The sequence below is a fragment of the Crocodylus siamensis genome, chromosome 4, assembly GCF_052110815.1.
Source record: "Crocodylus siamensis isolate JL-2025a chromosome 4, ASM5211081v1, whole genome shotgun sequence".
Lineage (NCBI taxonomy): Eukaryota > Metazoa > Chordata > Crocodylia > Crocodylidae > Crocodylus > Crocodylus siamensis.
The window spans coordinates 165,099,890-165,113,154 of NC_143398.1; positions in this window are offsets into that span (position 1 = coordinate 165,099,890).

Genomic DNA, 13,265 nt, shown 5'->3' on the forward strand with positions numbered 1-13,265 from the left:
TGATTAAAATCCACTGGAAATGCATTTGTGCATGCTGACTTTGACTGATTGTAGCTTCCTTCTTAATTGTTATTTATAACATTTAAAAGTATTTGGTTATTATAGATTCTCATACTCAGAAAAATGTTTTGTGTATAAATAAATTATTATTCTAAGAAAATAAATGATTTTTAGGATAATATCCTTTTGCTTCCCCCCACCCACCCAGAAAGTAAATTAGTATGGATATATTCTTCTCATTCATCTTGATACCTTGTTTGTTTCTAATCTGTTATTCATTCTTTAGATTTGTTAATTGGTTTGGGTTGAAGCCTTAACAAGCCATTTGCAAAATTCCTTTTCTGCATTTTCCTCAGATGCATCCTGTTTCTATACTTTTCCATTTTTCTGTTGTTTTGGTAAAGTCAAAGGCAAACTAAGAAAACTACTGTCAATTGTCCTCACTGATCACAGAGTATTGGGAAAAAGGTTATTTAATCTGCCCAGATATTTAGCCGACCATATAACTTGTTGAACATTAGAAGTATGCAGTAAATAAATTATTTAATAAAAAAACACTGCAGTTTTACTGAAAAGAATCCATATCAGATGCCAACCACTATTCAACCTCCTTTACTAAATAAAGGGAATTTCTCCTCCTACATCACAACATGCTCCTGTGGAGTGAAAATCATCCCAAAGTTGCTCTTAAAGTTGCTAACTGCAAGACAGAATCCTTATCTTGGAAAATATTTTTCCTTGATATGTTACTTCCCTGGTTACACTATTAAGGCTACCATTTTTCCTTCTCAAATTCTTTCAAAATTGATGGTTCAATTTATTCAGGATATAGATATCAAGTCAAGAGAAAATATATGTGTACTTCCATTTTTTTTCTCACTGCAGACTCCCTTGCTCTCAGCAAAAATACTACCAGTGACAATTTTATTGAATTATAACTTCCCTTAAAGGAGCCAGAAGCATCATCCAAATGAATAAATAGATCAGGTAACCTATTTGGCTTACTGATCATCATCTCTAATGCTTCCTCACTTATTTAAATTTAGTTTTCTAGCATTTCTGCTTAATTTTCCACATAGTCTATGTTCTCCTTAAAGATTTACTGTCTCTGAGGATTTGGACACTCAGAGTACATATGGACCATAAGGGTCTACATTATGACAGTCTATGTTCCTTAATTGAACACCTATGAGAAGTACTTTTCTTTCTGACACTTTCAAGTTGTTTATTTAGCCCTGAGAGAGATTTTCTATTTTCCTTATTATTTAGTTTCTACAGCAGAATTTCCTATAAAAAAAATCATGGGCGAAAAATCTCTAGCTTGTTGCTTTAATTAATGTTCTCACCCCTTCTTTAGGTTTCATCCTTTTCCCTGGACTCTCTTTGGAATTTTTCTTTACGTTTATAGGAGAAAATGGATTACATATATAAATAAAGTAGACTCAGTGTTGCATTATGCACACCCATCTGTGTAAACTCATAATGCATTTACTTTTATCAACTTATGAGTTATCTGTTCTAGGAAAGTTGTAGTCATTTAACTGAATGGATATAAATTCTATAGATTCTCAATCATTTGACCTCCTAATGTAGATGCATTTAAATCTGTTTAGCATTGCTTGTAAATGATCAATCTAAATTATGCTACTTTAAATGACTGTTTAAAATGTTACATAGTAAAAAATAAAATTAAAACCCCACAAAAATGAGTGCAGGAGTCTGGAGGAACTGGGAAAAGAATTGCCATAAATTTAGAACAAGAAAGTGGAGCTATGTATATAGGGATGTCTTGCTAAACTATAATATTAAAAATAATGCCAAACAAATCTAGTAGCATAAGTCATTCTGCTCTGAAATGTAACAACTGATTCCCCAGGCTGCTGCTAGCTGCCTTGCCCATCTTCTATAGTCCTATTTATGTTGTCTCTGTTCTTGAAACCCTTCCATTTTTCATCTTTTATAGCATCTGATATTTTTAAAAAGCGTGATTTATCTCACAGAAACTGGTAAATCTATTTAGGTAATACAAATAAGTATTTTAAAACTGCAAGAGATTTTTAGCTCTCTAAGAGAGGGCTGTTCAATTTCTGAGTGGCCTGGGGCAGCAGCCCTCCTGGCACAGGCCACATACCACACCACATTGCATTGTGGGTTCTACCTTTCCCACTGCAGTGTGGCAGACACCCCTTGCTACAACATGCCAATGCCCCTATGCCCTGCATGCTGCACCGTATGGTGTCCCCAGTTCCCCTAAATCACCTGCCTGACTCCAGCAGGAGCTACACCCAGACAAGAAGTCCAGGGGCCACAGTTTAAACCTTTGGGGGCCAGATGCAGCCCACAGACTGCCAGGTGGACAGGCCTACTCTGCGATAAACTACTGTATTTTAAATTCAACTTATTTTAAATACATTAAGGATGGTTGTAAAGAGGATAGTTATAGATGATCACAGGTGACCTCAGAGTACAGGACAAGAATTGCAACAAAAGAAATTTAGGTTGGGTATTAGAATGTCCTAACTGTAAGGGTATAATTAGAATGCCTAAATGTGGTGTGGAATCTCCATCCTTGGAAGTTTAGAACGGTTTGGAAGATGGAATGGTTGAAAAAAGAATGATCCTGCCATATTAAGCTAAATGATCTCCTGAAATCCCTGCCAGCCCTATTTTTCTATTAAAAAATTAATTGGAATAAGCATCTCAGAATATTACTTTAGAAGAAACTTGTTAATCTGTACCCTTTTGATTTTAAAAAATAGCTTTTCTCCACTTCTCAAAGATGTGATACTAGAGTATTATTGATCTCATAGATTTCATAGACATTAGGGCTGGAAGGGACCTCGGGAGATCATCGAGTCCAGCCCCCTGCCCAAAGGGCAGGAAGTCAGCTGGGGTCATAGGATCCCAGCAAGATAAGCATCCAATTACATAGGAAATTTACCAGCATATAATATTTGTAAAATGGATGGTATGACACAAATATTTTCATTGTGTGGTTACCTAACAAGCTACATGATTTGGGAGCTTGCAATAGATTGGGGTGTCCAAACTTTTTGAATGTGGGGCTGGATCATGAACATTTTATCACCCAGTAAGCTGGTGAGCCATATTCAAAGACCACACAGGAAGTGGTATCACATCACTCCCCCCCGCGCCCCCCCCACCGGAACAAAAGTACAGTGTTTACTTTTGTTTCGGGTCACAGCACCTCAGGCCTCAGAAAACAGCTTGGAGGGCCGTGTATTGGACAAGCCTGCAGTAGATGATCTCCTGGTCACCAAGATAGTTTTGTAAGATTAAAATAATTAGGCTCCGGAGTGGCGAGAGACACGAGGGTGAAAGCCCACTGTGCCCCCCACTCCTCTGAAGCCCCCCAGAGACCCCCCAGCAGCCGTGGAGCCCCCCGCCGACGCCCAGCACAGCCAGAAGTAAGCGGGCCTCTGGTGGGAGGGGGTTAACCCCTTAGTGAGTGGGAGGAGGCAGCTGAGTGCAGCTGGGCCGGGTCTCACCCTGCTCAGGCCTCTACTTTGCCCAGCCCCCCAGGGAGCACAGGAGGGTGCATGGGAAGGCCTGAGGCCCTGCCTGCGAGCCCCCCAGGGTAGATAGAGACCAGCGGCATGCCGCAGATGGGCATGAGCCGCACCCCGAGGGTCCCCTCTGGCTCTGCGGCCCCCGCCTCAGGCACCTCAGAGATGGCCACCCAGACGGAGCCTCTGGCTCTCAGCTGCGGGGGCTGCCTGTCCCTTTTTCAGGCTTGGGGCCGGGAGCATGGCCACCTCCCCTTCTGGGGTCTGCTCCCTTTTGGGGTTGCTGGTGTGCCAGCTGGAGGAGCTCCAGGCCACAGTCCAGAGACTGCGTGCCATCACGGACTGCAAGCAGGAGATCAACTCCTACTGCCAGGTCCTTCTCCCCCGGGAACCAGAGGGTAGACCACGGTCTCCATCCAGGACAAAGGAGGACTCTGGGACCTCTCAGTCTGTCCAGTCAGGGGCATGGACCAAGGTGGTCAAGGGCCCTAAGGCCCACCGCACCAAAACCCCTGTCCTGCCAGAGCTTAGTAACAGATATGCACCTCTTGCTGCTCCAGCAGAGCCTGCTGAGTTGCCAGCTCCTGCAGGCAACACAGGCTCAACTGCAGCTACCGCCCCCGTTCTCCCCAAGACAAAATGTAAATTGTTGTGGGAGACTCCATCCTGAGGGGTATTGAGGGGGTAATCTGCCGCCCTGACCCTTTAGCCCGGGAAGTCTGCTGCTTCCTGGGGCCCCACATCCGAGACATTGTGGAAAGGATCCCTAAGCTCCTCCAGCCCACAGACCACTATCCCATGCTCGTTCATGTGGGCACCAATGACGGCTCGGAGCGTACCCAGCTGGGTCATGAGGCACTACAGGGATTTGGGATTGGGGCTAGAGGGTCTGGGGGCACAGGTGGTGTTCTCATCGATCCTCCCAGTCTCGGGGTATGAGCTGAGGAGGGAGAGGAGGATCCAGGTAGTTAACCAAAGACTGCGGCATTAGTGTCATAGGGAAGGCGCTGGCTTCCATGACCACAGCCTGCTGTTTGCTGAGAGAAGCAGAGAGCTGCTGGGAAGTGATGGCCTCCACTTCTCTCCACTGGGGAGGAGGCTCTTCTCAGCCAGACTGGCTGACCTGCTCCACTGGGCTTTAAACTAAGCCTGCTGGGGGATGGGGGCACTACCACCACTGCTGGCCCACTGAGCAACACTTGCAAAGCCAGCAGGCCAAGTCACTTAAGGGAGCCCAGCCCTGATGCCATCTGAGGGCAAGGCAAGAGCCCCCAAGGGGACACTTGCCTACCTGTACACAAGTGCCAGGAGCTTGGCGAATAAGCAGGAGGAGCTTGTCCTCCTGCTAAATGCAAATAATTATGACATCATAGGGATAACAGACCTGGTGGAACTCCACGCATAACTAGACCACGGGTTTTGATGGCTATACCATGTACAGGAGGGATCGAGTAGATAAAAGGGGTGGGGGTGTAGTTCTCTATGTTAAGGAAAGCTACGCATCCCTGCAAGCTAATGTTGGTGACCAGGGTGGATGACTGGAGACCATCTGGGTTCAAATCCATGGGGAACACAGCACAAGGGACACAACGTTGGGAGTCTACTACAGACCTCCCACCCAAAGTCAAGAGCTTGACCAGGAGTTCGCCCAGGAACTGGCTGAGGCCACGTGCTCCAGAACCATGGTTGTCATGGGTGACTTCAATTACCTGGACATCTCGTGGGAAGATCACTCGGCAAAATCCAAGTGGTCGCAAAGCTTCCTCTTGTGCATGGATGATCTCTACCTGACTCAAGAAATCTATGGGCCAACGAGAGGTAAAGTGCTGCTTGACCTGGTACTGGCTACTGGGGATGACCTAATCAGCAACCTAGTGATCGATGGGAAGCTGGGTGACAGTGACCACGAGCTGATCACCTTCACCATCCACCTTAAAGCTGGCAAGTCAGTCAGCAACACGGAAGTCCTTGACTTCAGGAAAGCCAACTTTGACAAGCTCAGGAGGCTTGTCAGTGAGGCCCTAAGGGGCCATAACCCCAGGGGAAGGGAGTTCAAGAAGAGTGGTTGCTCCTCAAGGGAGTGATCCTCAATGCACAAGGTAATTCTATTCCATCTTGGAAGAAAGACAGCAGGAAGGCACAGCAGCCCCCCTGGCTCTCCAGGGATCTAGCAGACCTCCTGAGGCTAAAAAAGAAAGGCCTACAAAGGATGGAGGATGGGATTCACCTCCAAGGAGGATTATTCTGCAGTGGTCTGATCCTGCAGGGAGCAAACCAGGAAAGCCAAGGCTGCAACTGAACTCCAACTAGCTTTGAGCATCAAGGACAATAAAAAGTCCTTTTTCAGATATGTGGGGAGCTGGAGGAAAAGCAAGGGCAACATTGGACCTTGGATGGGACAGCTGACACCCAGGAAAAAGCCAACCTATTAAATGGGTACTTTGCATCAGTCTTTCATCAGTCCCATGGGAAGCCTATGCCCGCTACAGGACAGGGCAGTTGGGGTGAGGGAGACCCCCTGCCCTCCATTGATGCTGACCTTGTGAAGGAATACTTTGAGAGGCTGGATACCTTCAAGTCAGCTGGCCCTGACAATCTACACACCAGGATACTCAAGGAGCTGGCGAGCGTCATAGCCCAGCCTCTGGTGCAGATCTTTGAAATCTCCTGGCGCTCTGGTGTAGTGCCCAAAGACTGAAAGAAGGCCAATGTGGTGTCTATCTTCAAGAAAGGGAGGAAAGTGGTTCCGGCTAACTATAAGCCCATCAGCCTGACTGCTATCCCAGGGAAGATCTTAGAAAAGTTTAATAAAGAGGCTATCCTTAATGGACTGGCCAACACCAGCATCCTAAGGGATACCCAGCACGGGTTTATTGTGGTTAGGTTCTTGCTTGATCAATCTCATTTCCTTCTACGACCAGGTGACCTATCACCTGGACAAGGGAAAAGAGGTTGTCATATATCTTGTCTTCAAAAACAGCCTTTGATCTGGTATCCCATGATCACCTCTTGGCCAAACTGCCCAGTTGTGGCCTTGGCTCCACCACTATCTGCTGGCTGGGAAATTGGCTCTGTGGTCAGACCCAGAGGGTAATAATTGATGGAAGTCAATCATCATGATGTCCTGTGACCAGTGGGGTCCACCAAGGCTCTGTCCTTGGGCCCATATTGTTCAACATCTTCATTAATGATGTGAACATTGGAGTCAGAAGCAGACTGGCCAAGTTTGCTGATGACACCAAACTTTGGGGCAAAGCATCCACACCTGAGGACAGGTGGGTGATCCAGGCTGATCTAGACAGGCTCAGCAAATGGGCAGACAAGAACCTGGTGGTGTTTAACACTGAAAAATGCAAGGTTCTCCACCTTGGGAAGAAAAACCTGCAGCATCCTTATAGGCTCGGCAGTGCTACGCTGGCTAGCACTATGGAAGAAAGAGACTTGGGGGTCATCATTGACCACAAGATGAACATGAGCCTGCATTGCGATGCTGTGGCTAGTAAAGCGACCAAAATACTGGCTTGCATCCATAGATGCTTCTCAAGCAAATCCTGGGACGTTGTTCTCCCCTTGTACTCGGTCTTGGTGAGGCCGTAGCTGGAGTACTGCATCCAGTTTTGGCCTCCACAACTCAAAAAGGATGTGGAGAAGCTTGAGAGAGTCCAGAGGAGAGCCACGCGCACGATCAGAGGTCAGGAAAACAGACCTTACGACGACAGGCTGAGAGCCATGGGGCTCTTTAGCTTGGAAAAGCGCAGGCTCAGGGGTGATCTGATGGCCACCTATAAGTTTATCAGGGGTGACCACCAGTATCTGGGGGAACATTTGTTCACCAGAGTGCCCCAAGGGATGACGAAGTCGAACAGCCATAAACTACTGCAAGACCATTTCAGGCTGGACATAAGGAAGAATTTATTTACTGTCTGAGCCCCCAAGGGCTGGAACAGCCTGCCATTGGAGGTGGTTCAAGCACCTACATTGAACACCTTAAAGAGTAAATTGGATGCTTATCTTGCTGGAATCCTATGGCCCCAGCTGACTTCCTGCCCTTTGGGTGGGGGGCTGGACTCGATCTTCTGAGGTCTCTTCCAGCCCTAATGTCTATGAAATAGCTGCCAAAGAAATGAGCAATAATGTTACTGTCAGGTTTTTAAAGAAATGCTTATCATAGCTCATTGTCGGAGCTTAAAATAGATCATTACAAATTGTGAAGAGAATAACTTGTATGGGTACCCAAACTTTAAATAAAATATTCAAGTTTCTATTTTAAATGGATCTCATTTTACAAGCCTTGAAGTAACTTGGTTCTATCAAAATATAGATTTTATAAAATAAGTTGTACGACCAGCACTCCAAAACAGAGATGATTTGCTGGTTGACGTGTTCACAGTTGGGGGGAAAAGTTTGTTTTCAGATTAGTTGAGGAAAAATTAGGGATGATTAATCCTAAATATGTTTAAATGCCTGCTTTAAAAGTCTGCATTTATTTGCTGATTAATTAGTATTCAAGGGATTGGCCCTGTTCTGTTTATTTTGATGCTACTAGTTATTTTAATAGGCATTTTATAGTGAATTTTTCTGTTTACAGTGATTTTCAACTTGGGTGCCGTGAGATCTTTTTGAGGGTGCCATGATACCATGTAGTATTGGCACAATTAGACATGTGAACATCTATAGACAGTTCACAAGATAAAACCAGAGATTTCATATAGGAATCCATAATATCAAAAATGTTCTAGCCTGTTGTGGTCTTTGTGAATTCTTTGCAACAGAAGAACTGTTCTAGTATTTTTTTGATGGTCAGAAAATGAATGAAAGCTCAGTGCAAGCATTTTCCAGGGGGTGCCTCAAGTCTCAAAAGGCTAAAAACCACTGCCACAGACTGATGACTATAATAATTTTTTCTGATGTTTAATCTAGATAAGACCACACCAGCTTTCTCAAAAGTGGTCTTACGTGCTTAGATTTCTCTAAAATAGTTCTTAAGGTCACAGTCTCTGATATGGAAAATAGTAAGTATTTTTAAATTGCTGCTTAAAAAGGACTTCTTCATGTTGAAAGTTGCTAACAATGGTCTGATTTAAACTTGATTGGAATAAGTTGCCTATTCCATGGCAGGTCTTTCACCTGATTTGTCCAAAGATCCTGTTCTATAAGAATTCAGAATACTGTGAGAACTGAAGAGTTTTTGAATGCCTGCTTTCCTTCTTCTAGGTTTCATTTTTATTAATTGGGATGTCCCAGCCTCTTTATTTTCTCTGGTTTAGGATATGAAAGAGTGACTGAAAGTCTGAAAATTTAAGCATCTAAGTTCTCTTGGGAAAGGCTGTTGGAAGAAAAGTTCCTTGGGTTTAAATAGCCCTATTGTTAAAGTGCACTCGGTGTTTACAAACCTTGAGAAATCTAGACTGAGGTGAGAGAGGTGGTTAGCTGTGTTAGTCTGAAGTCTGTCAAACAGCATCTGATGAAGCAAACTTGGATTCATGAAAACTTGTGCTCTCTATAGATGTGCAGGGAGCTGGCTTGGACCCACTGGAAATGCAATGCATCAAAGCAGACTCGATTAATTGAGTCTGCTTGATTAATCAAATCTGCTGGAGCACAGACATAAACATGCTCCAGCAGACTTGAGCGTCGCGTACATCGGTGCTCTCACACTGAAAAATGGTAGCAGGGTGCTTTGAACTAAAGCTTGTTAAATGAGCTTTAATTCAAAGTGCCCTGCCTCCATTTTTTTAGTGCAGGGGATGCTGATGCACATGATGCTCGGGCACTTTTAATTGGTGCAGTTCACTAATTAAAGCACCCCCACACACCCACTTCCCGAACTGCATGTAAAAATGCCCCAGGTATCTTACTTAGATCATCATCTATAATTCCTAGCAAATGAGAGTTGTTAAATTTTTGTTTTGATGACAGTGATGACTCTTGGCTAAAAAAGAGCAAGCTGTCTAATTCTATTCCAACGTCAGCAGATTAAATGCAATGTTCTGTTTACTCATAAATCCAGTGTAATAATCTCATACTATGATTTGTTCCACAGTAGGGCTCCAGTGCTGCCAATTTCCATAGAGAGAACCTTATGCTTATTCAGAAAATGTTGTAGGCTCAGGGCCAAAAAGGGAACCATCATAAGAATTCTTTTTGTGTGCCAAAACAAAAAAAAAATCTACTGTCAACCATATTTATTATTAGATTAACCCAAGAAGATAAGAAATGATTTAACTTTTAAAAAGTAAAAACAGAGCAAAAATCCTGACAGTGCACCTCTTTTCCATCAACAGTTTAAGGAAACAAAAAATAAAGGACAGAGAAGTAAGGCACTGTGTACATCTTGCTTCTAAGAGCAAGTCCTATGGCCCTTACTCAGGCAAACACAAATGAAAGCTGCAATATTTGACCATTTCCCATTTTTTTAACCCTGATAAAATGTCAACTAGGGAAGTATTCAATTCGGATTTGGACTATTTGGAGGACATGGATTCAATTCAGAGATTTGGACCACTGTCCTGAATTGATTTGGCTGAATTTGGAGCGATTTGGTGATTTGGAGAGGCAGGCATAGCCGGGCAGCTGCAGGTTCTCCTCCTGCGGCTCCTCTGGCTGTGCCTACCTCTCCCCAAGTGGGGGGAGCTGTGGGAGAAGCCCCCATGGCTGCCCTGCCCAGGCCCAGCCCCAGCCCCAGCACTGAAAAAAAAAAAAACAGCCCCGCACTCACAGGAGCAACAATTGGGGCTCTGGGTGCTTGTGGCAGAACCCTCCTGCACAGCGCAGGGCAGTGGGGATCGGTCCCCCCTGCTTGGCACCTGTGCTAGAGCTGGCCCATGGTATGGATGCAGCGTGGCTTGGCAGGGCGCTGTGCAGTGCCTGGGAACTGGGGCCACTGGGGCTGAGTGCTGCCAGGCTGCAGCTGAATGCTGGAACTGCCCCAGTTCCCAAGCAGCGCACGGCACCCTGCTGAGCTGCACTGGACCTGTGCCATGGGGCAGCTGCCGTGGGTTCTGGGGTGGGGGGAGCAATCCCTGCCCTGCGCTGCATGGTTGGACTCTGTCACAAGCCCTCAGAGGCCCCAATTGCTGCTGACAGAGCTGGTGAGCACAGGGCTTTAAAAAAAAAATGTGTTGGGACTAGGCTGGGCTGGGTGGGGGATGGGGCTGGGCAGGGCAGCCATGGGGGGTTGCTTCTACGGCTCCTCTGGCTGCACCTGCTTCTGCCCCCATGGGGAGAGCTGCAGGGGCTCTGCCCTGTTGCCACTTGCCCAACCGGCGTGGAGGAGGTGGGGCATAATGCAGGCACAGCTTGCTTTGGGTGGCAGCAGGGCATAGCTTCTGCTCCCTGCCATGCCTGCATCAGTGCTGGGAGTAGGGGCTCTGCCCTACCACCACTTGCCAGCTGGCACAAGGGGGGCACGGGTTGCAGGCAAGACTATGCCCTGCTGCCACTTGCCCCCTTTCGCCTGGAGCAAGCTGCACCCACATCCCTCCCCTCTTCTCTCCGTCCCCCCCACCCCCCCAGCTAGGCAAGCCACAGCAAGGCAGAGCTGCCACACCTGCATCCCACACCTCCCTGCCCCTTCCCCGAGTAGTGCTCCCCCCACCCTGGCTGAGCAGCTTGTCCCAACCCCAATCCCCACCTCCCCAACCTCAACAGACTTACCAGCTGGAGGCAGCTGTGTCAGCTACCTGTTTAGTCTATGGCCAAACCTCTGAATCAGCTGAAGCTTTTCTGAATTGATTCAGATGCTTCTAATTGATTCAGAGTTTTTACTTGGTCTCCTGATTCAATTTGGAGATTTGGTACCCAAATTGAATCAGCTTTGCACAGCCCTAATGTCAACTCATTGCTTAAAAACACAAATAATTTCTGAGTCTACTACCAAATTCTTAATTGCTCCCCATATGTACTATTCAGGGACCGAAAGGTACCCAAAATAGCTCCACTTGTTATAAATATATGTGTATATCTTATGCATTATTGGTTCCAAGAGAATTTTTTTTCTGTTCAAAGAGTTATTCACTATTTGTTCCATATTTTAAATCGGCTTATTGACCATTCATCTTTCAAGTTGATATAGTGAAGTTGGTAAACATACATACCTTGGGAAAAAAGCTTCTTTACTAAGATCTTTGTAAACTAGACTGTAGGGCAGAAAATGTTTTATTTTATCCATTCTCATAATTCAGTAACTGTACTTCCCTGTGGAAAGAAGTTTTGAGGGTTATATTTTTTATTGGCCAACTGTCTGGTTGACATAGGCATAGGCAAACTTCTGGGTGTCACAGTACCTTCCCTGTGTGGTTTCTAGGGCATGTAAATTAACTACGGAGTGAGGGATGTAACTGGCATTATTCAAGGTTACAAGTGGTATCACACTTTCCGTCAGTGATACTCCAACTTTGGCCCTGCAGACCAAAAGAGTGGTGTGGAGCCAATGTGTGTGTTGAATCAGGGCCTGCACTGCCTCCACCCAGCCTGGTGACAGGATCAGGCCTGTGTGTGCCTTCCACTGCCAAATTGCTGGATCCATGGGGAGTGCTGCAGACTGGATGGCATGCCTCTGAGGGCCAAATCTGGCCTACAGGCTGGGGGGTTGAGCACCCCTGCCTTATACCATGTTTTACTAGCTTTAGGACCCTGTTAAGTGTTAAATTTATAGTGTGGTTAATGTATTAAGTACGCTATAAACAGTAACCCTACCACACGTTCAGTCAATTATTGGCAATATAAGAAAAAACTAGCCAAGAGATGTTCCACACGTTATGCAGAACATCTCTGTGGATGATTTGCATGGTTCCTTAAATGGAATGTGTGGTGCCTAGGCTGCCCCAAGTCATCCCAACACCTCTCTAACTATCAGCTGATTGCTGGCACAGGAGTCGGGGAACAGCCTTGTCTCCATGCCAACAGACTCTCCAATGGGAGCTACCCAGGGGTCTGCAAGTGCCAGGCAAAGGAAAAGCCCGTTAAGTTCATTGCATGGAAGCTCAAAGCTTGGCATCCAAACATTCCTATGTTGGGCTACAGGGGCCTGCCTATGAATTTGCTGCACAGGGGGATCAGTTCCCCCCACATGCTTTGAACTTGCTGGAGCAGTTAGAGCCCCAGCTCTGCTTGCCCTAGCAAGTAGAAAGGATACAACTGGGATCACATGGCTTGTCATGCATACATGGCATGGCAGAATGCATGTTTGTTGCAATTAGGGATCAGTTCCCATTGCACCATTAAATGGATGTCTGCCAGGGACTTTAAAGCTTTTCTGTCATACCACCCATCTACTGTGAAATATGCAAGTTACTAAAATCTTAGTTACATTTAATACTGGTGACATTAATTGATGCAATGGATCACAGGCCATCATCTTCTGAAGCCAAACTAGATAATTTCAATTAGAACTTTTTAAAATTAACACACGATTGACTTCTTACAACTTCATCAGGTTATTCCAGCAATGCGACTGTAGCAGGCAAGTGATTTTGTCTTAGTGCCTTAAACATGTAATAACTGAGGTTGGAGGAATGCAGAGTTTGACGTTAATACCACAGCTCTACTCTCAACAGCTATTAGATTTGTTTTTCTTTCTTTAAACATCAGAGTTGACATTTGGTGCCAATGGAAATTAGCAAAGCAAAGCTCTCAGCACACCTAGAGACATAGTTTAACATGCATTTAGGGCTGCCTGATATCTTCCTCCTAAACAGAAGACAAGTTTGGCAAACATTGCTACTGGAAATAACAGAC